Below are 26564 nucleotides of genomic sequence, written 5' to 3'. Positions count from 1 at the left end.
CATAATATAATTGGGCCATCTATAATGTTGAGTAATGTTGGCGAGACCTAGTCAGGCGTTTTGTAAGGTTAAGCTCAAAATTCACTTAATCTCCCCCTCTTTTATTGATTCCTCTACATCACATCATTGGGATGTCTTGTAGTGTTGTGTAATGTTGGGGAGGATGAGTCTGCCATTTTTGGCGGTTACGTTCAGGCTATTCCAAGTGATCCATGAATTCATCTTTGCCCATCTAAGGTCATCTCAGGCTCTCAGCAAATTCTTGAGTAATGGGGCAGGGATATACAGCATAAGCACCAGAAATTTGACATTGTGGGTACAATTGTCATCTTGGCTTGTGTTGGTATTTCAAACCATGAGGTCCCCACTTGCACAAGGTTTGAAAGTGATTATATTATTATATCACCTTCAAAAGTGGCATGTAGAACAGCGTGTTCTATTCCTAGGATGAACTGGACTCCTAATAGGTTATAGAATTGGAAAGGAATTTCTCTTTATAAACCTGAAACCTGGTGTATGTTGCAGCTGCTACTTCTGAAGATTGACTCAAAAACCAAAGCGTGCCTGTATTGTTTTAGCTCCTGCACAAGCAGGGGAATTAGGTGGCAAGGATCTAGAACCAAAATAGGAACATCGACAGCATACGTTGCCATTCTCAATAGGTCCTTGCCTACCTGCAGCACAAACGTGTCTATTTCTATGTACCCCTTCTGCAAAAAAATCCATATTAACAGTGAATAGTAGGGGAGATGGTGGACATCTACTTCTACGACGGATCACATGGGTGAAGATAAAACCCTGTTAATCATAGTAGAAGTGGTGGAAGTTTAATATCACATTATCCAGTCCCTAAACCTAGAGTCAAACCCAAACGTTTGAAGGATCTTAATCAGAAGATGAAAATTTATCAGATCAAGTGGTATATGTACAAGAATTGCCGCTAACTGACGCTAACGTTAGTTAGCAGCAATTTTCCTGTCGCTGCGTACCGCTGAAAACCATCGCCATGGTAATGCCGTATTTAGAATACATCGCTACATGGCGATAGTTTCTCATTGCGGCGGGAATTGTCTACATTAATACCTGCATCATGGCAATAAAAATCTTTCCACCAACTTGAAACAAGCATTAAAAATGCAATAGGGCTCGCAATTGTTTTAGTTAAAGCTATTTGCATTGTAAATGAAAATGTCTTACCTATGTGTTAACAGAAACATTTTGAGAAACTGGGTGGATACTTGAAGGTAAATTTGCCAGATAAATTTACAAGATGCTTCCTTAGAAGCTAAAGTAAGAAAAAAAGCTTAGGTACAATCATTACAATTATGTATTCTGAACTCTGTTATAAATAAGAAATCCAGCACAATAAATGCACTGAAATATACAGAGCCTCATCCTGATAAGGATACTAGTTGTTTATTATTAGTTAATAAAAACTATAACTGGTTACATAAGAAAACAGATACTTGCGCACAGAAAACAAAGCATTTGCAACTACATGCAGAGCAGAATAGAAGCCTAAACAGATACCTGCTGAGACTAGTGAAGGAGAAACTAAAAGTAGAAACCTAAGAGATCAGATAGTATGTTCACAAATCGGTAAGATTATAGAGTCCATCAGCCCACCCTTGATGGCGGAGCATCGTCATCTGGACCTATAGGAGAACAGGATTCCGGCCGTAGTATTGAGCCACCAGGCCCAGCTGGGAACCTGACCCTGATACTCCTGTAGAAACTCTTAACCAGATGTATGTCCCAACTATGTGAACTCCAATGAATATATATAAGTGTGTGTGCAGTGCTCTAGTGCACGTGCTAGTTAAAAATGACTACTGGGGCAAAAAACTATGTTTATTGTAAGTGTGTCCAAGTGTCATGTCTAAAATCACCTAATAGTCTTAAAATATATAGACTAATTCCTAACTAGATACATTTGTGGCCGACATGTTTCAGCCGGATGGGTCACTCGACCCGGCTTTCTTCAGGACCTCAACAAATATAAGGAATGAATAAAGATAGCTACTGCAAAATAAAGACGAATGGTGCAAGTGTATACATAAGACAATTCTTATAACAAATGGTAATACATGTACTGGTCCGACCAGTCTGTGGCAATAGCCACCCTACCAGATAACCGGACCTAGTAGTAGGAAGGTGGGGATCACCTCTTCTTTCCTAAAAAAATAATAAGAATCAAACTATCACAACCTTGTTAACTGCAGAAATAACTGCAAAGATCATAAATTAAAAAAAACACTGTCTCAAAAAAGTACCTGTTAATTAATGCCCATTATGCACTAATGTTTAAGGAAAGAACCCTCAAAGTGGTCACATTTATCCAAATGAGATCAAATTATAACTATATTGGACTTACCCAGCTTTGTGTGGGAGAACCGCCTCACCTCACCCGGCTGACTGCTTGGAGGGAGGGGCACCGCTCTGTTAGTAGATAGAGTAAAAACAGAAAAGTTGCCGAAGGCTACTGATCTGACTGCAAACTCCACCCAAATATCAAACACTATCATAACCCAAAAAGGGCCTAACACCAACAAGACACAAAGCCCCTGATTGGAATGACTGTGCAGGACAAAAGCTTAAATGGGAGCCCAGTGATTGGAGGAATCCTTATAGAGAGTGTAGCGCTAAAGAGTTCTGAGGCCTGAATAACTCCCAGGGCCCAAAAGAACCCTCTGTATCTGAACCCTCACTCCTGGATACTAAAGAAAAGAGTTAGCAGTGACATAGCGTAATAACTAGAACTACTTATACACTGCTAAAAACGCCATCGAGCTAAGAGTTGGCATTAAGACAGGAGAGGGACTAAAGGAAATGACTACAAACGGTTACAAAGTACGGATAACTAAAAACGCTTAGCTTACTCATCTATCCGTCGGTACCTCGAGCCAGGCTGCGAACAGTCTGGGAGGTGACGGTAGGCGGAAGGAAAGCTCTATTTAAACCTGCCGTAATTAGTGCCGAAGAACTAGATTAGTAACAGCTGCCGCTACGAAATCTGTCAGTGGGCATGCGCCTGGGTGCTTATAGTGCGCGAACAGAGACACTGTTTTTAACGCATGCGCACAAAGAACGTTGGTCTAACCGCCGTACCCGTAATAACAGTGCGGTATGCTCAAGGAAGGAACGCTGATTATTACGCATGCGCTCAAAGGTGAAGGCTCTTAATCTTATACACAATAGTGGATTCGCCCTGTTCAGGAAGAATAAGCCAGTCACTGCGAATCCGGGAATGCCCGGAATTAGAGAAGAGTTAACTGTGTTGTCGTCCACGCGTGAGCATGGGAAACAGAACACGATAAACACTCATGATGAAAGGAGAACAGCAACACATCTGCCACGGGCACTTGCAAAGATTAAAAATACCGTAATAATTACCCAAATCACTTTGGAACATTGAAAAGGTCCTCAACTGGAAAATAAAGGATCTGCTTGATCGAGACTGTATCAGGGGGATACACAGGCACCGTGTACACCGTGCCTGTCCCAAGGTACAAAATGTGAGAACAGTGGGGAACCAAAAAATCAACCCCAGATGTATAGAAGGATAGTCTCATCAAAATAGCGGATGCTTGGAGATGGAGTAGATAATGTGCAATGAGAATAACAGCACAAAGTCAAACATCCACAATGAGAAATATACTTAACCTCGCTCAGAGAGCAGGTACCGAACAGCAAAGTACACGATTGTATTAATCTCAGCTATATCTGGGGGGGTGCACAGATACCATCTGGGCCGTATTTAACCCCAAATTGAAATGTGCTAAAACAGTGAAACATAAATCCCTAGATAGATGGTAGTACGTGTTTTGCTCAGTCATCAAGTGCTAGGCATTATAATGAGTCGTGTACAATAGAAGTGAACATGATGATCTATCGCCCATAGATAAGCAATAAACTTATCGAGACCTTACTCAAACCAGATACTAACTATAAAGTAAGGGCAAATGATAAGACATATGTATCATGTCAGTTCAAAATGTCTAGCAAATTGAGGTGTCCCAGACATCGGCAAGGGGATAGTCAGAACTTCAAATCAAAGACCAAGGAATGCAATCATTCAAACCCTGCGTGTCAGTTTTCATTCTAAAGATCCATTTCTGCTCCTTGAGGAACAGAAATCTGGACGTATCTGGCACGTGCTGGGGGATCACCGGACGTTCAAGCACCACCCACCGCAAATCATCGGCCTTGTGATTTTGTACAAGAAAGTGATCGGTGAGACAAGTAGACTGCTTCTTGCACCGGATGGTACTTTTGTGCTCACTAATACGTAACTTGATTTTACGTGTAGTATAACCAATGTATTTGAGAGCACACGGACACGTAATCATATAGATCACGCCATCGGAGTTGCAGTTGGTGTGACGCTGCAAAATCCACGGACGACTAGTACCTACATCTACTGATGTAGTTTTAGTCGTCTGGGGGCAAACACTACATGTGCCACATGGATAATGGCCTCGTACAGGACTCAAGGCCCACAAAGTGTTGACTTCACATGTGGGTTGTGATAGGGGTCGTGTATGGACCAAACTGTTCCGCAAGCTAGGACCTCTCTTAAACGCAAACAGTGGGGGCGGGATGTCATCCGATGTCACATTCAGAATCCGCCAGTGTCTCCTCACTGTTTTCTGCAGTTGGTTAGATAAAGTGCAGAAAGTGGTCACGAAAGTCAGCCTTTCATTCGTGTTCTTGCTAGGATTATGATCCAACAGGGCATCGCGATCATTGTTCGATGCTCTCTTAAGGGCTTGATGTACCAGACGCTTCGGATAATCACACGCCCGTAATTGGAGTGCAAGTTCACTGGCATGTTTGTCAAAAAGGTCTCGGGTAGAGCAGTTCCTTCGAACCCGGAGGAACTGGCCTACCGGGAGATTCTCCCTAAGAGCCCTAGGGTGATGGCTATCAAAAGACAGCAGAGAATTACTGGCCATTGGTTTTTTAAATAGTTCACAGTGCAGAGTCCCTTCGTTTGGAAAGATGGAGATATCTAGGAAGGAAAGTCGTTGTTGACTGTACTCAATAGTGAACTTCAAAAAAGCATTTTGTTGATTTAACCAGGAATGAAAAGCAAGCAAGTCAATGTTGGTGCCACGCCACACCACTAAGACATCGTCTATGTACCTCTTCCACAGCACCAGATGTTGTCGATAGGGGTTGCTGTGGTTCAGTACATAGTTCTGCTCAAAAAGATGGACATAGAGGTTGGCGAGGCTGGGTGCAAAAATGCTACCCATAGAGGTCCCGGAGACCTGGAGAAAAATTTGGTCCTCAAATCCAAAAAAGTTCTCCATCATTGCGATTCTGGCGCACTCCATAATAAAGGTGACAGGGGTTATGCTATCCAGATCACGAGCCTCTAATAGTCCCTTAATACACTCCAGAGTCTCTAGTTGGGGTATACAGGTGTACAAAGACTCTACGTCAAAGCTAGCCAAAATATCAGTGTCGGTGTTGAACTCTATCTCAGGCAGGAGTCGTAACACATCCGAGGTGTCTTTGAATTTGTATTTCGACGAGGATGGCATCAGCCTGGCGTTTCGCCATCCTCGTCGAAATACAAATTCTCGAGGGCCAAATCAAAACCACCCTCACGACTACTGCTTTCAAGAAACAACTGGATGAGACCAATAAGACCAACAAGGAATATCGAGATAATATTCTGATAAATAAAATAGACAAATTCAAAAAAGATTTGGCCCGCTTTACCTGGGAAAAGATCTATCCCTACACGAGCGACACATACGTTGCTCCGGTATTTAACAGCAAAGGCAGGCGCTATGGGTCTAATTACTCATCGTCTGGTTCCGATCAAGAATCGAGTGACTCTGATTCCCTTACACCCAGAGCCCCTTTAGGCAGAGGTAGAGGTCAATCTCGTAGATACAATCAAAGGAGGGGCATGCAAGGCTTCTTTCAGAACCAGGGACAATGGTGGCCACCGGCCCCCTGGGGGTATCAACCGCCCCCTTTTCCGCCCCATATGCAAATGTTTCCACCACAACAACAACCCTACCTGAACCAGTCTTTTTTAGGTCAGGGCCAAGGACGTCCCAGGGGCAAACGGAGGGGCACCCCGTCGGTCCACTGGCAGGAAGATCAATCCTTCCCGAATACTCGGAGCAGGAGGGGCAACCAGCAACAGACCCCAAGCTCGACCGGGGAGTAAATGATCTGGTAGTCAACCTTAGCTCCAGGATACTCACAACAGAAGAACAGAGTGTCCTTAACAAGGGTTTAGGTTTTGTACCCACGTATGGCGGTGATGCTTTCACTTTAAGGTGTGAGCTGGAGAAGTTCTTTAGGAAGATACGACTCCATTTCTTCTTTAAAGATAGAGAAACAGAAGACTCAAGGTCTCTGGGAGCTGCCAATACTGGTTTACGTCCGAAATCCAATTTCACACCTTTGGCACATCAGGTTCCGCCCCAGGTATCCACTTTTGAAAGAGCTGTAACTTATGAGGTGATGGCACAATGTGACAAACGATTTACCAACTACAGTAATTTTACCAATAAGGATAAACAGGCCCTCCAGCAGCTCACAAGAGATGCTTCCGTAGTTATCAAGCCAGCGGACAAAGGGGGTGCTACGGTCCTCCAAGATACTCTGGTTTATCGGACCGAGTGTCTAAGACAGCTAAATGACACTAAATCTTATCGAGTCTTACACACAGATCCTACACCTAGGATCAGCTTGGAGATACAACATCTTGTTGAGGAAGGAGAGGCCGAAGGATGTATCATGCCACATGAAGCCAGATTTTTGGTCAATACAAACCCGGTCATGCCCTATTTTTACTGTATTCCGAAAATCCAGAAAAGTCAACGACCACCACCAGGACGACCCATCATTTCAGGGATAGGCTCATTACTTGAGCCCTTTTCCAAGTTCGTAGACTTCTTTTTAAGACCAATTGTTATGGAAAGGCCCACCTATCTCAAAGACACCTCGGATGTGTTACGACTCCTGCCTGAGATAGAGTTCGACACCGACACTGATATTTTGGCTAGCTTTGACGTAGAGTCTTTGTACACCTGTATACCCCAACTAGAGACTCTGGAGTGTATTAAGGGACTATTAGAGGCTCGTGATCTGGATAGCATAACCCCTGTCACCTTTATTATGGAGTGCGCCAGAATCGCAATGATGGAGAACTTTTTTGGATTTGAGGACCAAATTTTTCTCCAGGTCTCCGGGACCTCTATGGGTAGCATTTTTGCACCCAGCCTCGCCAACCTCTATGTCCATCTTTTTGAGCAGAACTATGTACTGAACCACAGCAACCCCTATCGACAACATCTGGTGCTGTGGAAGAGGCACATAGACGATGTCTTAGTGGTGTGGCGTGGCACCAACATTGACTTGCTTGCTTTTCATTCCTGGTTAAATCAACAAAATGCTTTTTTGAAGTTCACTATTGAGTACAGTCAACAACGACTTTCCTTCCTAGATATCTCCATCTTTCCAAACGAAGGGACTCTGCACTGTGAACTATTTAAAAAACCAATGGCCAGGAATTCTCTGCTGTCTTTTGATAGCCATCACCCTAGGGCTCTTAGGGAGAATCTCCCGGTAGGCCAGTTCCTCCGGGTTCGAAGGAACTGCTCTACCCGAGACCTTTTTGACAAACATGCCAGTGAACTTGCACTCCAATTACGGGCGCGTGATTATCCGAAGCGTCTGGTACATCAAGCCCTTAATAGAGCATCGAACAATGATCGCGATGCCCTGTTGGATCATAATCCTAGCAAGAACACGAATGAAAGGCTGACTTTCGTGACCACTTTCTGCACTTTATCTAACCAACTGCAGAAAACAGTGAGGAGACACTGGCGGATTCTGAATGTGACATCGGATAACATCCCGCCCCCACTGTTTGCGTTTAAGAGAGGTCCTAGCTTGCGGAACAGTTTGGTCCATACACGACCCCTATCACAACCCACATGTGAAGTCAACACTTTGTGGGCCTTGAGTCCTGTACGAGGCCATTATCCATGTGGCACATGTAGTGTTTGCCCCCAGACGACTAAAACTACATCAGTAGATGTAGGTACTAGTCGTCCGTGGATTTTGCAGCGTCACACCAACTGCAACTCCGATGGCGTGATCTATATGATTGCGTGTCCGTGTGCTCTCAAATACATTGGTTATACTACACGTAAAATCAAGTTACGTATTAGTGAGCACAAAAGTACCATCCGGTGCAAGAAGCAGTCTACTTGTCTCACCGATCACTTTCTTGTACAAAATCACAAGGCCGATGATTTGCGGTGGGTGGTGCTTGAACGTCCGGTGATTCCCCAGCACGTGCCAGATACGTCCAGATTTCTGTTCCTCAAGGAGCAGAAATGGATCTTTAGAATGAAAACTGACACGCAGGGTTTGAATGATTGCATTCCTTGGTCTTTGATTTGAAGTTCTGACTATCCCCTTGCCGATGTCTGGGACACCTCAATTTGCTAGACATTTTGAACTGAAATGATACATATGTCTTATCATTTGCCCTTACTTTATAGTTAGTATCTGGTTTGAGTAAGGTCTAGATAAGTTTATTGCTTATCTATGGGCGATAGATCATCATGTTCACTTCTATTGTACACGACTCATTATAATGCCTAGCACTTGATGACTGAGCAAAACCCGTACTACCATCTATCTGGGGATGTATGTTTCACTGTTTTAGCACATTTCAATTTGGGGTTAAATACGGCCCAGATGGTATCTGTGCACCCCCCCAGATATAGCTGAGATTAATACAATCGTGTACTTTGCTGTTCGGTACCCGCTCTCTGAGCGAGGTTAAGTATATTTCTCATTGTGGATGTTTGACTTTGTGCGGTTATTCTCATTGCACATTATCTACTCCATCTCCAAGCATCCGCTATTTTGATGAGACTATCCTTCTATCCACCTGGGATTGATTTTTTGGTTCCCCACTGTTCTCACATTTTGTACCTTGGGACAGGCACGGTGTACACGGTGCCTGTGTATCCCCCTGATACAGTCTCGATCAAGCAGATCCTTTATTTTCCAGTTTAGGACCTTTTCAGTGTTCCAAAGTGATTTGGGTAATTATTACGGTATTTTTTATCTTTGCAAGTGCCCGTGGCAGATGTGTTGCTGTTCTCCTTTCATCATGAGTGTTTATCGTGTTCTGTTTCCCATGCTCACGCGTGGACGACAACACAGTTAACTCTTCTCTAATTCCGGGCATTCCCGGATTCGCAGTGACTGGCTTATTCTTCCTGAACAGGGCGAATCCACTATTGTGTATAAGATTAAGAGCCTTCACCTTTGAGCGCATGCGTAATAATCAGCGTTCCTTCCTTGAGCATGCCACACTGTTATTACGGGTACGGCAGTTAGACCAACGTTCTTTGTGCGCATGCGTTAAAAACAGTGTCTCTTTTCGCGCACTATAAGCACCCAGGCGCATGCCCACTGACAGATTTCGTAGCGGCAGCTGTTACTAATCTAGTTCTTCGGCACCAATTACGGCAGGTTTAAATAGAGCTTTCCTTCCGCCTACCGTCACCTCCCAGACTGTTCGCAGCCTGGCTCGAGGTACCGACGGATAGGTGAGTAAGCTAAGCGTTTTTAGTTATCCGTACTTTGTAGCAGTTTGTAGTCATTTCCTTTAGTCCCTCTACTGTCTTAATGCCAACTCTCAGCTCAATGGCGTTTTTAGCAGTGTATAAGTAGTTCTAGTTTTTACGCTATGTCACTGCTAACTCTTTTCTTTAGTATCCAGGAGTGAGGGTTCAGATACAGAGGGTTCTTTTGGGCCCTGGGAGTTATTCAGGCCTCAGAACTCTTTAGCGCTACACTCTCTATAAGGATTCCTCCAATCACTGGGCTCCCATTTAAGCTTTTGTCCTGCACAGTCATTCCAATCAGGGGCTTTGTGTCTTGTTGGTGTTAGGCCCTTTTTGGGTTATGATAGTGTTTGATATTTGGGTGGAGTTTGCAGTCAGATCAGTAGCCTTCGGCAACTTTTCTGTTTTTACTCTATCTACTAACAGAGCGGTGCCTCTCCCTCCGAGCAGTCAGCCGGGTGAGGTGAGGCGGTTCTCCCACACAAAGCTGGGTAAGTCCAATATAGTTATAATTTGATCTCATTTGGATAAATGTGACCACTTTGAGGGTTCTTTCCTTAAACATTAGTGCATAATGGGCATTAATTAACAGGTACTTTTTTGAGACAGTGTTTTTTTTAAATTTATGATCTTTGCAGTTATTTCTGCAGTTAACAAGGTTGTGATAGTTTGATTCTTATTATTTTTTTAGGAAAGAAGAGGTGATCCCCACCTTCCTACTACTAGGTCCGGTTATCTGGTAGGGTGGCTATTGCCACAGACTGGTCGGACCAGTACATGTATTACCATTTGTTATAAGAATTGTCTTATGTATACACTTGCACCATTCGTCTTTATTTTGCAGTAGCTATCTTTATTCATTCCTTATATTTGTTGAGGTCCTGAAGAAAGCCGGGTCGATTGACCCATCCGGCTGAAACATGTCGACCACAAATGTATCTAGTTAGGAATTAGTCTATATATTTTAAGACTATTAGGTGATTTTAGACATGACACTTGGACACACTTACAATAAACATAGTTTTTTGCCCCAGTAGTCATTTTTAACTAGCACTTGCACTAGAGCACTGCACACACACTTATATATATTCATTGGAGTTCACATAGTTGGGACATACATCTGGTTAAGAGTTTCTACAGGAGTATCAGGGTCAGGTTCCCAGCTGGGCCTGGTGGCTCAATACTACGGCTGGAATCCTGTTCTCCTATAGGTCCAGATGACGATGCTCCGCCATCAAGGGTGGGCTGATGGACTCTATAATCTTACCGATTTGTGAACAAACTATCTGATCTCTTAGGTTTCTACTTTTAGTTTCTCCTTCACTAGTCTCAGCAGGTATCTGTTTAGTTTCTTTAGACTGAATATCTCTTGTTAATTGTCAAGTCTTTGAATGGGGATTTGAGATTGTTCAGTCTTTAATTATCTTCCCTATGACCCTTCCGTATATATGTTTGTTAGCAGAATAGAAACCTGCCAATATATAGAAAATTCAGCAAAGGGACACATGCACACTCTGACCTGTGAGTATAGCAGATATGTCCAATGCAAGCTTAAAATACCACTAAAAACATTTTTTACCTCAAAACGTACATGTATGCTTGTATGCCACGGTGTCTCTCTTCCATACCAGGAAATGTGCATAGGTCAACTGGAAGAAAGGCACTTTTTGATGTATCTGTGCAGACTAGCACTGCAAGGCAATATCAAAGGGAGTTTGTACGTAACAGGAATAATATAATCACATTTCCCCAATAAAATACATACACTTCACATCAGTGCCTCAACTGGAAAAATAGAAGTAAAGGTACTCTGTATCAGAGTACTCGGTCCCAGAGTACCTACTTGTTTCTGATAAGTGCAGGTACTCTCCAATTAAAAGTTTTATGTTTCCTTTGAGAAGTGCAGGTACTCTCCTCAAAATAAAAAAAGTGCCGGTACTCAGTACCAGACAGTACCGACACTTTTAAAGCACTGCTTAGCATCTTCACAGTTGAATGAAGAAGAACTAGAGTAATGTTCCCGCTCAATGAAAATGCATAAATAAATAAAAAATGTAAAAATGTTGTCATTTCTTTCTACCAGTCTGCTTTGCTGCTGAGAGCATGCTAAAACGGAAATTAAATCCCTCCCTTCTCACAATGCAAAGCACACCTCGCCTACCCTTAGTTCCGAAGCTACTGCCGTTTTCCCTGGTGACAGGTGTTTTGTCACTACAAACCTTGCGGTAAAATGACATCAGTCAGGAAAGTCCCCATCTACCCACGAAAAGAGGAACATCCCACTTTCAGCCTTCCCAGGTGGGGCATTCTAAGGTGGAGCAAAAAATGCCCTTTCTCGGTGATGTCGCTGTGCAGCGAGCAGCTCTCTCCCAGTGCTTTAAATAAGAGTATAGAAGTGCGGGTACTCACACTATTAGAGTGCCTGCTTGAAACTGAGAAGTGCCGGTACTCTCCCATATAAAGGATTGAAAATCTCCTGCAAAAGGACGTTGAAGATCCATTCCTTCAAAATAAAGAAATGCTGGTCTCAGTGCTTGCCCCTTTAAAGCACTGCTCTCGCCCCATGTCCATGAATCAGTATACAGGTATAAAGATGTATGCTGTTCCTCAAGGATGTGATAAGAGAGAGGCCTATAGTGATATGTAAGTCAGGAGGAGTTACCTCTTTCAGGAAAAAGACCCTCACACATCCAGCAATCTAGATGTCATGCTTCATCATCAGGTCTGCTCCAAATCGGGGCGGCGCTGCAATCCCCGATCGGCGACCTTTGTGGCGCCTTTTGATGGAGATCTTTATTTCTTAGATGCCGGTTGGTGTAGTGTGGGTGAGGGCCCTAAGTGTAGTGTGTACTAGTGACATTTTTAAAACAAGTAGTGGTGGCCCAAAATAACAACAGTTTAATAGAGAAGGTCCCACTCTTGATTAAAACAAAAAAATGCGTATCCCTGCAGTAAAGGTGTCAGGTTTACGCTACACTGGTCAACATGTTTCTTGCATCGGTTAGGTTAACCGCAATTCATCAGGGCCACAAAAGAAGTTCACACACTTACTGGTAGTGATAGCAGCTACTACAGCACTTACCACTTTTACAGCACCCTAATAAGTGGTTACTTATGTTGAAAAATTTGAATGCACCCCGTAGTGGTGTATCAAGGGCTCCAACGCGTCGGTGCTGGATTATAACACTGAGTAGTGCAGTGTTATGTATCCCCGAAATAGGACACGTTGAATACTACCCTTCGTCCTCAGTGCTTGCCCATTTAAAGCACTGCTCTCGCCCCATGTCAATGAATCAGTATAATGCAACTACAAAAATAGACTGGGGGTCTAAGAGGAAGCACAATAGGTGATGTGTATGCTGGTAGAAGGATAACTGTTCTTTTGTCCCTGGCAAACCGAGCTGAGCAAGATTTCCATCAAATTATATCGTTGTGATAGAGCTAAAGTGTCAAGCTCTGTAGATCAGTGTTATCACGTGGTAATCTGCCACCTCCATGAGGGTAACCTTTAGATCATAAGGATTCCCTCTGTGGCGAGCTCATACGCTCTTCGTGAATGCCATTCCCAACCAAGGCAAGCAATTGATGCCACAGCGTGTTGAAGAAAAATAGAAAAAACTATGTGATGCAGTGCAGTGAGAATTAAAAAGGTTATGTGAAAAGACGTAAAGCGTTTTGACAATATCTCTTTAACAATGAATCAGTATACCCTCTTCTTGTGTGCCAATGGTTGTAATAGAGACGATCCCTTTCTGCCCATGTAATGGTCTCTAGTGTAATAGATGACGGCATTCCGAGAGCTGTCTTCATTTGAGTAACTGAACTAACTAGACTAACACGATACTGATGATCAGAGACACAACTAGCGATAAATTTGGTGAGGGGGCACTACTAAAAATTTTGGGTTAGAGCTGACTCTTCCAGCAATATGCAGAGTGGAGATGCAGGGGCTTTAAGAAGGGGGGAATAGCAACAAAGCCTTGTTACCATATAAATGATCTTTTAAAGACCTTTGAAGTACTCGGGTGCGGCTGTGTGTGTGCCCGGGAAGCTGTCTCAGCCTGGGCTGACACACACGACGGGGGTGGGAGGGCTGATGCGCCCTTTGAGCCCAATGGGCATTGCTCGCCTGCTGATGATAGGGGTTTTGAAGAACGGAAAGCGCGCATGTAAAACAAACATTTTAGGGGAGATGGTGTAGCACCAGAGTTGCCGACTTTGATGCTGGGGAACCGGGTTCGAGTCTGGGCGTCAGCTCAACATCCTGTGATTCTGGGCAGATCGCTTAATCTCCCCGGACCTACAAACAATGGGGCTTATTTACAAGCCCTTGCGCCTCTGGTACGTCACTTTTGCCTTGTTAACAGTGACGCACCGGCGGCGCAAGAGGGTTGTAAATAAGGCCCAATGTGTGGAGTGTAACTGGTGCTCATGTAAAGCGATCCAAAACAGTCGTCCAGTTTGCGCCATTTAAACAGCAAAAAAGTGACGTAGCATTACGCCACACCTACTACCAATGTGAGAAAAAGATCAAAGATGCCCCGGGAACGCAAGGTCACCAGATCATCACACCTTAATTATAACCACAGTCCTTTGTTCAAACTAGCCCCAACCCTACCTTCCCTACTGTGGGGGTAGCAATATATAGCCCCGTGATGCACGCCACAGACCCCTGGCCACATAGCCACCTCACTCACCCCCAGCAGCATGTGCAGGAAGCTCCGGGCTAGGCGTTGCATGGGGTCTGCCTGGGGCTTTTTTACTGGGCCCTCTGAGCGAACATCTGTTCCCCCCCACCCTCCTGGTGAGCAGGACACAGAGAGCCCCCGCTTACACACTCAAACACCCCTTGTGATAAGGAGCCCAGCTGAGCTCTTTGCACTCCCACACGCTCGCTTGCTATCTGGCCAGGCTCGTCGCCAACTTCGCTTTTAGAGCAACAAGCAAATTCAGAACCACTTGAGGAAACGAAACAAAAAGTCCAGGCAGCTGCAGAGAGGAGAGGAGGGGCAGGCCGGAGAGGCCTTGGTCCTTTCATGGGGGCAAAAACACGGCGTTTGAGCACTCTGTGGTGGAACGGCCAGAGCGTCCGAATTGGGAGCTTGGGAGCTAGGGAACCAGGTTTGAGGCGAGCACATCAATCGCTCTCCAAGTGCCTACCAAAAACGCTGTATAAAAAGAATGCAAAAGAAAAACCAAATGTCCCTCGGATCCACACACACACACTAGTCTATAGGTCCAGAAGAACGCGTTGTTTGTTCTCCGGACAAAGAGCGGGACTGGCGTGCCTTTTCACCGAGGTCGGCGCGCTCCCTCTAGCGCCAAAAAAGCACAGTGGTGCCTGAATTATTTACTCCACTTTGCCAAAATTATACCTTTGCCACAAAAAAATTTGAAGTTTACCTACATTCAGTGCTTAATTTGAGAAGGATGCTCGTTTTGTAGACCGATAATTATGCTTCTTTATGAGGCACTGACCGAGAGCAAGAGAGGGGAAAAACAAACACGACATGACCTTCCGATCGAGTTTGAGTGAAAGCAGTATGCAGCCAAAAGAGTTCGTACTGACTACTTAAAGGAGACAGTGTAATGTCGCATGTGAAAGAGCCACTCCGGGTGGGCGGGGCCATAAGTGGACAGGGCGGTAACAAGGAGGATCTAAAAAGCCTCTTTCACAATAGAAAGCCAGCGTGTAGCCTAAGCTATGATGCAAGCCAATGGGAAGAAGGGGCGGGGCTTCAAGTCCCCTTCCGAAACCGTGTTGATTCCAAAAAGCCCTCGCAGAGTGAGGAGCGCATGCGCGCTCCAGCGCTAGGTCTACGAGACCTAAAAAGTGACGGCTGGCCAGTCAGCAATCAGGAAACGCATGCTAATCAGCGTGACGCCATGTTTACATATGTCGGGGAAAATTAAACTACAAAAAGCACTCAAAGTGCCCACAACACAAAATAAAAAATAAAAAAACAGAACAAACGTGGAGGAAGATGGACCCAGTAATGCAGGAGAGAAAAAACCCCTAACCCTTCAAGCAGCCTGGAGGACCAGCGAGAGACCCAGGGGAAGAGGAAAACCAAGTTCAGCTAGCGGAAAATGTGATCCTGATTGCAGAGGTGACAGACAAGCAACACCAGCTTTTTGACAGCTCCACTGTGTCATTGGGAACCAAAAATGAAATATGGAAGTCCATCGTAGCCAGGGTGAATGCTGTAGCAGAGGTCAAGAGGGCAATGACCGACTGCAAGAAGCGCTGGCATGATGCTAAGAGCAAGACCAAGCAGAAACTGTCCAACAATCACCAGGCAGCACTGCAGACCGGAGGTAGGAGTCCAGCGCCACAGGAGGAACCGGATGCTTTGGAGCAACAGGTGTCCGCGGTTATCTGCGATGAGTTGGTGGTTGGAGTCCAGGGACTGGATATTGTTGAACATGACCAGCTACATCAGCAACAGGGTAAGTAACAACTAGGGACTGAGGGGAGTGGAAGGTGGGCATTAATTTTACTTATGTCCAACTAAATATCCCTCAGTGCACACCAACACTGTCTGAAGATCTATTTCCAGACACATTGGTCCCTGGGGTTATAGACACATGTCACCTTAGTTGTTGAATACATATAAAGACACATAATGGGTCTGTTTCTGACCTGGAAGTCTGCACAAAATTATATTCTAAGATAGAACCAAAATAATATACTTTAGTCTACAAAATAAGGGCAACATGAACAAGCAAAGGGGCATATTGTCTGGAGAGGTTGAAGAGTGTCACATTGACCTCCTACGCTCAACGCCACGCTTAGCCAAATTGTCAACACAGGACTGCATCTCATTGACAACAATATGATGCAGCCCCGTGAACCTCCGAGCTCTGGGGCATAAGTTCGCAGGCCAATACCGATGCCGGCACACAAGCACCATTGTGAAGGTGTGTCTGAGTAGAGTTGAAGATTGTACATGTGCATGAAGGGGGGCCTTACTGCACATTTACCTCCAATTTCACAAATGTAGACACCCTTGCACTATGTAGCAAGGCTGCCTGTGTTTGTGCTTGACAGCTGGACTCTGCGCCAGGCTGTTGGGAAATGCAGGGTGGTGCAGCATTCTTGGGAACACGGCGCATCCATCCATTTTCATGATGGATAAGCGTTGCAATTTCAATGTTTGCTTAAGCCCATGTTTCTCTATTGTGTTGTAAATGTGCAACAATGTGGTGTACAACTCTGTGAGTTACACATAAAATGATGAACGTTTCAAAAGAGTATTCCTATCGAAGGGCATAACTCGTAATTGCCATCCTGAAATTCATGCCTGTTTCCTGAACACAAAACAACTGTGTCCTGTACTATTCGTTCGCTATAATATCATGTCATGACCACACATACACATTTTAGTGATAGTTGTGTGATTGAATAAGTTGTATACAATGTCAAACGCACCACTCCATCAAATCACTTATGACATAAGTGCAACCACAATTCAAAAACATTAACCATTTATTAAAATACTACAAAATTACCTACCCTAAACTAACACTAATCACTACAACTAACCTAATCTGAACTAACTGGTACTAAATAAATGTTACTCTAAACTATCTAGCTTAACTAATACCAAACACGCAACAACATATCTGAGACATCAACCCTCCTGCCCCCCTTAAAGCACATCATCAGACGGAACAAATGCATCTTAGCTAAACATGAACTAACTACACATATATCCTACACAAATATATATATTTTTTGTTTTTTATACAACAAAAAATACACCAACCCCACCACCCAAAGGAAAAGGAAACTTACCCCAGAACACTACATTAAGAGAATATAAAATCTAAAGATTTACATAAACATTACTCTAGCAATGTCTATTCTACAACTACACTACCTAATACTTAAAAACCTACACTAATATAAAATATTTTGTGAAATAACCATTGGTGGACTGTCAAAAAGGGGGAAGGCTCACAACCTAGCCTGCTCAATATGGGAGCCCCAAGGCACCCTTGATGCCCTGGAGGTGGGTGTTCATGTCGGACACATCCCTTTCAATTTGTGCCAGTCGCACATTCATGTCCATCATGCACCGACGGTCCATGTTGGTGAACCCTACAACATGTGTCCGTCCTACAGATGGCAGTGTGGCAGTCCATTGTACGTGTGGACATGAGGGGGCACCTGCTTGTGTGCCTGATCCAGTTGCAGTATGTTGGCTGTGTGGTCTCTGAGCTTGAGTGGCAGATTGGTGTGCATGTCTGGACCCACGCCTGATGTTAGAAGGACCTGGTAAGGCCTGTGTGTCCCTTAACAATGTTTGCTGTGCAACTTCAGGTAGAGACTTCCATCTCCCAGCTGCCCGGTCATCTCTGTACCTGTTAGCCATAGCACAATATCCCTTGGCTATCCGGCGTATGTGCAGATATCGTTCTTTACGGATATGGGATGCGTGTGCCTCCTCTGGCGACATGTCTGTAAAATACGACAAATGACAATATTTGAGTCCTGATAATTATGCCAATGTTCTCCATTTAACTCAGAAACACAAGGGCATGAAAACATGGACCCTACAATCTAACCAAAGATTGTGAAGTTCAAAACTAACCTGAACAATGGAATGTGGAAATAAGGATCAATTACAACCTGATGGTGTCACTGACCTGACAATGCATGGCATGGGACATGTCAAGGGCAGAGTGGTGTCACAACATTTTAAGATTGTCAGAGTCAAATGATGGTGCTGTCACAACTCAGACTGATTCTACCAGGGGAATGAGCCCAAGGAGACAGCTTGACAATACCATTGCAGAGCCAAAATATGCTAAATAAATGATTATGGCCATTTTCGCAAGGTGGTTGTGGAGTGTGCCATTGGTCTCCTTGGGTGGGCTTGTAATATGTCAAAGATACGACACATTAGAGGAAAGACACTGACTATTAGCAGTAATCTAAGGCTGGGACCTAACTATCCATTACAGTGATGTCGACACATCCAAAGGAGGTGTGACTCTGGATCCTGCAGCAATAATTATTTAATCACGTACACCAGCTTTCATCTTGTGGATGTGACTGACTCTTTGTACTGGTACCTGTAACTGACACCTGGTGCAACAAAGATTTGATCCTCATTGACAGTCATCTCAGTCAAGGATATACACTCATTCCATGTCTGGTCATAGCCATCACCAACATCACTCACATGTCTTCTCTCCTGTCTGGACGCTGTGTAATCCACATGCATCAGCTGGAGTGACATAACCCTTTGATATTTCTGGCCTGGGTATCACTGGGGATGTGCGAAGTTACATCATGAAGACAAATGCAGTGCTCAATCTCAACTTACTAAATTGCTCATACTTCACACTTTTATGATCCATCATCACACTGGAGGCAAGGTACATAGGATACACTCCCATTCTGTAAACAACTACATACAGGATTTTACCTAACATTCTTCCCATCTCACAATGCCAATATTTAATGAAGGAACTCACCAGAGGCATGTGGGTCCATGAAGGCGTCGATGTCCCCCTGAGTAATCAGTGGTCTGCCAGCTGTGAGACACGAAAAGAAACGTGTGTTGGTATCAGACATGAATTCTTACATGTGACCCATTCATTCTCAGATTCATCTACATCCAAATCAGTACTCTGTAACAGTACTGTCTCTGTTCAGGTTGCATACATGATTGTATCTGCTTTGCCTGTCGTACCCACAAAACATGACCAATGCTGAGTTGTGCAACACAAGTCAATCCTGCTAGCGAATGGGCTAATTTTGCATACACTACTTGCGTGACACATTCCCAAGGCCGCGTTTATCGCCAAAACATCATGTTCTCCATGGTCTGTGGACAATATTATCTCTGCAGATCTCATAAGGGTGTGTTAAGACATTTGATGTTGTCTGATCGCACCTTGTGGATGCTGCAGATTGGCACTCCAAAGAAGGCATATTTCTTCAAAATCAAATTTTCTAATCTCATCATACCTTACACAAAATCAGCCATTTCATACAGCAATTGTGATTGTGAATTGTGTTGCAGTCATGTGGTACTTCACATACATTGTGAAGTGTCAACAAGTGATTAGACCGTTGCACAGTGGTACCAGACATGTTTGTACATTAGGCAGTGTGTTTTGTCTGGTATCCTGCATTGTGCAGCTCACATTGCCACTGTACTCACATTAAGGGTCCACTCACAAATCTGCTCATACACTGTCTTAATAGGATGCACTGCACAGCACACTTGAACCTTGACACAGAACTTTGTTTTGTGTGTGCAGGAGTGTACACATTCCTGAACATGGTCATACCTCATCATAAACACTGTCTCACTTGCACAATGGTGCAAGTGTGATTGTGTAGAAGCTGGCAGCTTTACTCTAAATAACTGACTGCCATCATCCTGTAGCGTTTCTCACATTGTGTTCCTGACTACATTTTTTATTTTGGAAAGAAAAAGATGAATGATGAATTTTGGGATTGTACTTACCACCTTGAAGGCCAATGATGACTCCCAGGTGGTCCAACATGTCACGCTCATGGCCCACACAATCCTGCTATCGGTGCTTCTATTGTCCTGTCCTCCCTGAAGATTCTCAGCATTTGGCTGCGGACATGCTTACACCTCACCAAACGTACACGTACAGCATATCCCTGCAGGATCCTTCCCCCACTCTCAACCATCAAGGGCAGGTAGAATTTCACAAGTCAGAGGAAGCTCCCCAATGCTCCCTCTGACATCCTGCCCTCCCTACTCAAACCCAACATCTTCAAAAACACCCCTAAACTAGGAATAAAAAAAAGCCCAAAGATATCCCCATGCCACTATTAATATTATAATATTATAAAAGTACCCCTGGGACAGACACCGACAAGATTTAGTACAATACGCAAAAAACACGTAAGGACAAGTACACAAGACTTCACAGAGACACTAGGGACAGTTCTCAGGACACAACACCACTCTCTACTTCAAACAAACCAGCACTCAACTCAAACCACCTCCAACACTCTCCACAGACAATAACAGTGTGCTCAAAAGAGAAAGTGAAAGTGTACAGTACTCCTCCATTACACAGGATGCGTGCTGACATCACTTCCTATGTGTTTGAAGGCTGTTTTTTGACTATGTGATATTTTGCACGCTATTGGCTTTTTTGGCAATTTTTTAGTGTTGTAGCATGTATATTGCGATTATTTTCTATGGCGGTTATGAAAAAAGTATCGCTTTTGTGCTTAAGTGGCAACATTTTGGACGCAAAGTGCAAGTTGTTCATCAGATGTACAGGACTTCATGAAATTGCATGACTGCTAACACCATTTGTTTAAGTGATGTGCTCTGTGTTGTGTATGTGACTTCAGTCAATCAGAAATGTCAAGATTACAGTTATACATAGCTGTCTACGTGCCCTTAGATCACACATTGCAGCCTATCCACATTGATTCATGTGTGATTAGACATGCATGCATCAGTGGTAGTCATCATGTTTGGCATAGTTAGTATGTGTGACAACATAAGTGACTGTCAATTTGCTCATTCCTGTGCTGGCTGCTACTGTTTGACAGGCTTGCAACACACATGTAAATGAACATCAGGCATCCAGTACTTGTCAAACATATTTTGGATGATTCATACTATGTGAAGGATTGACCAGAGATTCCTATTTGGTATTCTGCAGCCTAGATTAGCAGATCTGCACAATTTATATGCACAGCTGAAAAGTCAGTTATGTGATGAATCGAGGTGGTTGTGGGACACAATGGGGATTTACATTATCTGATGAATTGAGAAAATTGTGTACATCTGGCATTTGATTTCTCATTTCTGCTACATATGTGCAGTATATTCTTACAGCTCATACTGAACAGTTTGTGTCCAGCACAATTTCACATCAGTCTAGTGTGACAGCGCTACACAGCTTGGAGCTAAATTGATAACAATATGATGCCTGGACACTCGACACACCAACCATTTTATGTGTGTCTGCAGTACGTCATGTTTCGGACGACTCTGTAGGCAGCATGAGCTTGTGGTAGCACCGCTGATGTTGTTGGCGGTAATATATGCACCAGAATGTAGAATATGTCAGCCGTGTGCAAATTATGTAGAGGACAACAAAGCACACAAAGCAATCTGGTAACATGTTGTAGAGCCAGTGTCCAAGGTGGACATGACATTGTTGGATTGACACAACAAAGCAGCACTTTACATAGTGCACTACTTATAACAGCATGACGTCCAATGCCAGTAAGCATATACAGTCTACATTGAATTGACTAAACATTGTATCATTTATATTTGAGCCATATTGTCAGACACAGGTGCTGCAATGTTTATGAAAATTATCTTTGACGGCTAGGCCTGCATCTTCCAAAGGCCTGTGTGCACTGGCATCAACACCACTTAGCTGTTGGCAAACTCTGGTATGCCTGATGTAGACACATTGTGGACCCGAGATTCATGAATGGTGCACCGTGTAGGGGTGAGCAATCAATGTGCTCATGATCATATACAAAGGGTACTGTGTATTGCATGGCACACACCAACACAACAATGGGTTTACAGTGGAGACATCCTATGTAGTCCTGCCCTTTTTCACATCATCATGCATGATGTTTTTGTGCAGAGCATTATCTGGTAAAGGTGAGGCACCTGACCTTGTGAAATGTTTCATGTCAGTGTACCTGTGACTGTGTAACTTAGTGGGCACATTTGCATATCCAGCACCTGTGGTTTCCACAGGCATACTCAGAGTGCCCAGCTGTACACATCACATACTTGCATACTCCCGGTTCACCAAGGATTGAGTTTGGTGATTCACTGATTATTAAAGTGCGTTGTGTTTAGAGGCCTTGTGTCGTTGACCATGGTTATGAGATCGTTTTATATGGAGCAGATGAGGCACAGCAATGTTATGTTCACCAGAAACATGTTCACACTGCTTGTACAACCATGACTTACATGGGATATGTCCCACATGTAATGTGCTTTCTTAAGTTGTCATCCAGGAGACAACCTTGTGTGTCTGTTTTTCATCATCACATGTTATGATTCTCTTGCTTTTATGGTGGATTTTTAAAATTTTTTATCTCACAAATAGAAGAGGGAGCTGTGATAATAACACTACGTGAAGGTGGATGAGTGTATGGGGAAAATCACCAAATTAGTAAAACTGCCCTTACACACAGCAAGCTGTGTCATGCTTCATCATAGGGCTGCTAACACACCTCCGCGCCAGCCCAACGCTGGAGGTGGAGCAATAGGGAGGGAAAGACAATACAACATACAGTGTAAGCTCACAGGTGAGAAAAAGGTGCAGAGAAAGTGATATAAAACTGGTAGCAGAGAGTCCTTATCATAATTGTAATATTAGGTACCCTGTCCAGATTTAAAACAAAAAATGTGAATGCTGGGTTGGGAAGCTTATAACGAGACGCCAACCCCTCCACTCTGCAAAATTGTCAACATGCTTCAGCCTGCAAAATTAATACCCCGGCTTTCCTCAGGACTCTCAACACTGTGATCCCTAGGTGCTCACCCTCCCTCCTTTAAATCTAGAAGTAAAGGGGATGTCACCTTACAGAGTTAGTGCTCGGTTAAAAAAATAGTGGAGCCCCTCGCTCTTGGAGAGGAACCTATAGAATTATTAAAAAACACAAAACAAGTGAAGTGTTATGTGAAGTGCCCTGCGTACAACAAGTAATAAAAATAGCGGTGCATCAACACCCCGCACTCATACCACCCAACTGTGATGCATGGGCCCACCCTCCCAAACTCATTCAAGGGGGGGTATGCCCCATAGTTGTAAGACTCTCAAAATTAGTCTTACTCAGTTGTGTTTGTAACAAATACACAAACACTTAGTTGCAATCCAGAATTATTGCAGTGCTCTCTCTAAATTATTCAGAGATTAAAATGCATGGGCATCGAACACTCAGAAAACACCACATTCAACCAGCACCAGTTAATCATGATGCTTACCGAGTTTATTAAATTTTTAAACTCGAACTGGCGGGGGGAGTGAGAACAGCTCCCTGTTAGCACTCTCTGTAGGGAAATAAAGGGAGGTTAAAACTTATATGTGCAAGGTGGTCGATGACCTCAGCCTTAATACTGAATAAAGAAAAATTCCATACAAATAATTCCATTCTCCAATTTACGTGTCACAATGTATGTAAACAGGTCCCCACTTCCTGGGGTTTGATTGGAGTCATGCCAGTTTATTAGGTGCTGCTTCCAACCCGTCGTTATTAAGGTTGGTAAAGCCACAGCTTACCGCAGCAGCGTACTCCCTCCCAGTAAAAAAACAGTGTGTGAGTGTGTAAAGTATATTAAACCAAGCACTCAAGAAGAGAGAAGCCTCCATCCGGAAAGTCTCTCTCCTTCCATTTACGTGTCAAGATGAATATACACAGAATCCCGTTTCCCGGAGCCTAATTACAATTATGCCGATTTTTAAAGCGCTCCGTGAGATAGCCGTTATTGAACTTTTTTACAGCTATGGCTTTCCGCAGTTACGAGCCTCTTCATTCCCCCACCATGACTGTAACCCCTACCTCCCTTATCCTCACTCCCTCTCGCTCTCTAATCCTGCTTACTGCTTTTAAGGTCAGCTGTCGCCCAACAATGTTTGTCTCTCCCTGTGCACCACGTAGACCACTCTAGCGATGTTGCCCGGGTCCTTCTTGAAAGTGGCTGACTCCGCCCCTCGTAGCGTGCCGAACCACGTGCCCGGCAACACCCGGAAGGACCAAGGAAACTAGACCGCTCATTCGAATAGTCATTCCAGGTTCCCTGAACTAGTTTCGTCTACCGCTCAATTGACAAAGGTAAAGTCTCCCACTAATCCCGGGACGTGTTCTCTTGAGTGAGTGGTGGAGGGGCGCAAGCGGGGCCAATTGAGGGGCAGTGAGTGAATGACGGACAACAATGAAGAAAGAATTATTAAACATAAAAATAGCTAAAAAGCTATAAGGGAAGGATTAGCTAGTGGGAGGAGAGAGAATTGTTTTTTTGTATGGTGGATTTTCCTTGGTTCTGTCCGGAGATAGGTTTTGGTGTAGCATACACATGACTGGACACATGCCTTATATGTTTTCTGGAGATCTTGACCAACATTGTATTCTACAGAGTATGTTGTACATTCCTGGAGCGACACAACAAAATGTGACATAGCCACATTTTGTGAGTTGCGTGTTTGTGTATATGATCAACTGTGACTGCAGGTGTGTGTATGTATATTTATGTAGTTATGACACAATAAATTACATACATCACGCAATTGACATTGGTAAACTTGTATTGACCATCCCCAGACATATTTGGCAAGGTAATGGTGCTACTATTTGTTGTCATGTCCATCTCACCCAAAACATTGTCCATTCATGATTTAATTGTTGGTGTGTTGCTGGGAAACTTTAGCTGTAATCATTGGTTTTCCTTTAGCACTTCACTCATGTGTATGTCTGTTCCCTGTTCACTGAGGGACCATACCCATTACTTACGGAATAGTCCCCATCCATGTTTCCATCCCCAATCTTTGTTTGATGGATGTTATGTCCACTGTTATATGTGAGAGCTGTGTGGATCAGTTTTCTGTTTAACTTTCACTTAAAATATATATGAACTGTTGCAGATATTAACCTTGCATACAAGATTTTTGTGTAGTGATATTTTATTTAACACAGTAAAATTATGTGGCTTTTCTTTTTAGATGAAAATATGTGATGGCATTTTTTTATTGTGATTATGTGAAACAATTTCTGATGATTTGATCCCTCCTTGCTGTTCCAGCAGCAGAAGCTGTGGTGTGTCTAGCATCTGTCTCTTCATCCTGGCCATCTTCTAGATTGCCCGGCTCCTACTGGTCTTCATCGAATGGTGTGTTTGTGCGCACACAAATATTGTGCAGAATGCAACATGCTATAATGATCTTGCATACAAGTTCAGAACTTTACAGGAGTCTGCCACCCGATATATCTAGGCATCAGAACCTGGATTTGAGGGCTCCAAATGTCCGTTCAACAATGGCCCTTGTGTGCCCCAGTGAAATGTTGTAGTCTCTCTGTGCCTGTGTGTATGTCACTTTGATGGGCATCATAAGCCATGGCGAGAGTGCATATCCTTGATCACCTGAAACATATAATGGAGAGATGTGTCCATTAGTATTTGTGCCTGCTGTGTTTGCAGAGTGTCTAATTTGATGTGTGTGCATTGTACAACTTTGGCCATTCTGGTTTGTCATGTGGAGCTTCAGACAATTAATCAGCATCACTGAAATTATTGCCTATACTTGAGAGCCTACACATCACCATTTTGGCATTCTCTTGATCCTGTCTATTACCTCCATGTTGTGACTGTCAGGATGTATGTTTCACTAGAAAAGAGATTACAGTTTCTTTACAGGCCCGTTGCACAAACTGATCCTCTCCTGTGCACATATTTTATGGGGTGCAACATTGGCACATGTGCCTGCTGAAACATCCACCTTAACTTTTTGATGATTACTTTGTTGGAACATCATCTAGATACCTGATTGTGGGTGAGTGTGCTGAGGGTAGCTGAGTGTGAAATCCCTTGTGTGCTAAACATTGAACTTTATTATGGGCTAATTAAATCCACCTTGCCCCCAAGGTAGGTCAGTGTTTAAGTGACAGTGGCACTGCTACCTGGTGCAATTAACTTACTGGAACATGTGATGACAACATACATATGCATTGATGTCCTTGTGCATGAGTTGACTTAGACTCTGCATGTATGCATGTTTGAGTAATACCCATCAATATTTCAGTGTGTGTCAGTTTACAATCGACACACATTGTGATTTCAGATTTTGTGCTTCATATTTAGGCTTTCCTGTCTTCAGTTTTTATTTTTGGTAAATTCTGGTGGGGTTTTTTCAGTGTTTTCAATACCTTAAAAAACTGGTTATCAGTGGTTATATATT

General features: G+C 43.6%; 1 protein-coding gene and 1 long non-coding RNA gene across 2 annotated transcripts in view; one reads left to right on the top strand and one right to left on the bottom strand.

Annotated features, from left to right (window-relative positions):
• The window catches only part of ADAMTS12 (ADAM metallopeptidase with thrombospondin type 1 motif 12), a 4274824-nt gene that overhangs the window by 1254474 nt on the left and 2993786 nt on the right, over positions 1-26564 (top strand). The gene's annotated exons all lie outside the window — the stretch shown is intronic.
• On the bottom strand, positions 17182-24295 carry LOC146864045 (uncharacterized). Its single transcript, XR_014976602.1, has 4 exons — positions 24217-24295; positions 23600-23665; positions 19107-19166; positions 17182-18084 (listed from the first exon to the last, which is right to left on the bottom strand). It is a non-coding gene; the product is annotated as an uncharacterized LOC146864045 (long non-coding RNA).

This window comes from Triturus cristatus, chromosome 2_1, assembly GCF_964204655.1.
Source record: "Triturus cristatus chromosome 2_1, aTriCri1.1, whole genome shotgun sequence".
NCBI classification, from domain to species: domain Eukaryota; kingdom Metazoa; phylum Chordata; class Amphibia; order Caudata; family Salamandridae; genus Triturus; species Triturus cristatus.
Note: the sequence above shows the minus strand (reverse complement) of the source record. Positions and strands in the feature narration are given on the sequence as shown.